Source organism: Rutidosis leptorrhynchoides, chromosome 11 (genome assembly GCF_046630445.1).
Source record: "Rutidosis leptorrhynchoides isolate AG116_Rl617_1_P2 chromosome 11, CSIRO_AGI_Rlap_v1, whole genome shotgun sequence".
In the NCBI taxonomy this organism is placed as follows: domain Eukaryota; kingdom Viridiplantae; phylum Streptophyta; class Magnoliopsida; order Asterales; family Asteraceae; genus Rutidosis; species Rutidosis leptorrhynchoides.
This window is the reverse complement of record NC_092343.1, coordinates 186,221,618-186,225,075: the sequence shown is the minus strand read 5'-3', so window position 1 is coordinate 186,225,075 and position 3,458 is coordinate 186,221,618.

The window sequence follows — 3,458 nt, the reverse complement described above, 5'->3', positions numbered from 1 at the left end:
ACTCGAATTAGCAAATGGTAAATTAATTTCAGCAGATAATATATGTCGGAATCGAGAAATTAAACTGGTTAGCGAAACATTTAAGATTGATTTGATACCAGTAGAGTTAGGGAGTTTTGATATGATAATCGGTATGGACTGGTTGAAAGAAGTGAAAGCGGAGATCGTTTGTTACAAAAATGCAATTCGCATTATACGAGAAAAAGGAAAACCCTTAATGGTGTACGGAGAAAAGGGCAACACGAAGCTACATCTTATTAGTAATTTGAAGGCACAAAAACTAATAAGAAAAGGTTGCTATGCTGTTCTAGCACACGTCGAGAAAGTACAAACTGAAGAAAAGAGCATCAATGATATTCCCATTGCAAAAGAATTTCCCGATGTATTTCCGAAAGAATTACCGGGATTACCCCCACATCGATCCGTTGAATTTCAAATAGATCTTGTACCAGGAGCTGCACCAATAGCTCGTGCTCCTTACAGACTCGCACCCAGCGAGATGAAAGAACTGCAAAGCCAATTACAAGAACTTTTAGAGCGTGGTTTCATTCGACCAAGCACATCACCGTGGGGAGCTCCTGTTTTGTTTGTCAAGAAGAAAGATGGTACATTCAGGTTGTGTATCGACTACCGAGAGTTGAACAAACTTACCATCAAGAACCGCTACCCACTACCGAGAATCGACGACTTATTTGATCAACTACAAGGCTCGTCTGTTTATTCAAAGATTGACTTACGTTCCGGGTATCATCAAATGCGGGTGAAAGAAGATGATATTCCAAAGACTGCTTTCAGAACACGTTACGGTCATTACGAGTTTATGGTCATGCCGTTTGGTTTAACTAATGCACCAGCTGTGTTCATGGACCTTATGAACCGAGTGTGTGGACCATACCTTGACAAGTTTGTCATTGTTTTCATTGATGACATACTTATTTACTCAAAGAATGACCAAGAACACGGTGAACATTTGAGAAAGGTGTTAGAAGTATTGAGGAAGGAAGAATTGTACGCTAAGTTTTCAAAGTGTGCATTTTGGTTGGAAGAAGTTCAATTCCTCGGTCACATAGTGAACAAAGAAGGTATTAAGGTGGATCCGGCAAAGATAGAAACTGTTGAAAAGTGGGAAACCCCGAAAACTCCGAAACACATACGCCAGTTATTAGGACTAGCTGGTTACTACAGAAGGTTCATCCAAGACTTTTCCAGAATAGCAAAACCCTTGACTGCATTAACGCATAAAGGGAAGAAATTTGAATGGAATGATGAACAAGAGAAAGCGTTTCAGTTATTGAAGAAAAAGCTAACTACGGCACCTATATTGTCATTGCCTGAAGGGAATGATGATTTTGTGATTTATTGTGATGCATCAAAGCAAGGTCTCGGTTGTGTATTAATGCAACGAACGAAGGTGATTGCTTATGCGTCTAGACAATTGAAGATTCACGAAAAAAATTATACGACGCATGATTTGGAATTAGGTGCGGTTGTTTTTGCATTAAAGACTTGGAGGCACTACTTATATGGGGTCAAAAGTATTATATATACCGACCACAAAAGTCTTCAACATATATTTAATCAGAAACAACTGAATATGAGGCAGCGTAGGTGGATTGAATTATTGAATGATTACGACTTTGAGATTCGTTACCACCCGGGGAAGGCAAATGTGGTAGCCGATGCCTTGAGCAGGAAGGACAGAGAACCCATTCGAGTAAAATCTATGAATATAATGATTCATAATAACATTACTACTCAAATAAAGGAGGCGCAACAAGGAGTTTTAAAAGAGGGAAATTTAAAGGATGAAATACCCAAAGGATCGGAGAAGCATCTTAATATTCGGGAAGACGGAACCCGGTATAGGGCTGAAAGGATTTGGGTACCAAAATTTGGAGATATGAGAGAAATGGTACTTAGAGAAGCTCATAAAACCAGATACTCAATACATCCTGGAACGGGGAAGATGTACAAGGATCTCAAGAAACATTTTTGGTGGCCGGGTATGAAAGCCGATGTTGCTAAATACGTAGGAGAATGTTTGACGTGTTCTAAGGTCAAAGCTGAGCATCAGAAACCATCAGGTCTACTTCAACAACCCGAAATCCCGGAATGGAAATGGGAAAACATTACCATGGATTTCATCACTAAATTGCCAAGGACTACAAGTGGTTTTGATACTATTTGGGTAATAGTTGATCGTCTCACCAAATCAGCACACTTCCTACCAATAAGAGAAGATGACAAGATGGAGAAGTTAGCACGACTGTATTTGAAGGAAGTCGTCTCCAGACATGGAATACCAATCTCTATTATCTCTAATAGGGATGGCAGATTTATTTCAAGATTCTGGCAGACATTACAGCAAGCATTAGGAACTCGTCTAGACATGAGTACTGCCTATCATCCACAAACTGATGGGCAGAGCGAAAGGACGATACAAACGCTTGAAGACATGCTACGAGCATGTGTTATTGATTTCGGAAACAGTTGGGATCGACATCTACCGTTAGCAGAATTTTCCTACAACAACAGCTACCATTCAAGCATTGAGATGGCGCCGTTTGAAGCACTTTATGGTAGAAAGTGCAGGTCTCTGATTTGTTGGAGTGAAGTGGGGGATAGACAGATTACGGGTCCGGAGATTATACAAGAAACTACCGAGAAGATCATCCAAATTCAACAACGGTTGAAAACCGCCCAAAGTCGACAAAAGAGCTACGCTGACATTAAAAGAAAAGATATAGAATTTGAAATTGGAGAGATGGTCATGCTTAAAGTTGCACCTTGGAAAGGCGTTGTTCGATTTGGTAAACGAGGGAAATTAAATCCAAGGTATATTGGACCATTCAAGATTATTGATCGTGTCGGACCAGTAGCTTACCGACTAGAGTTACCTCAACAACTCGCGGCTGTACATAACACTTTCCACGTCTCGAATTTAAAGAAATGTTTTGCTAAAGAAGATCTCACTATTCCGTTAGATGAAATCCAAATCAACGAAAAACTTCAATTCATCGAAGAACCCGTCGAAATAATGGATCGTGAGGTTAAAAAACTTAAGCAAAACAAGATACCAATTGTTAAGGTTCGATGGAATGCTCGTAGAGGACCCGAGTTCACCTGGGAGCATGAAGATCAGATGAAGAAGAAATACCCGCATCTATTTCCAGAAGATTCGTCAACACCTTCAACAGCTTAAAATTTCGGGACGAAATTTATTTAACGGGTAGGTACTGTAGTGACCCGAACTTTTCCATGTTTATATATATTAATTGAGATTGATATTTACATGATTAAATGTTTCCAACATGTTAAGCAATCAAACTTGTTAAGACTTGATTAATTGAAATATGTTTCATATAGACAATTGACCACCCAAGTTGATCGGTGATTCACGAACGTTAAAACTTGTAAAAACTATATGATGACATATATATGGATATATATATATATAT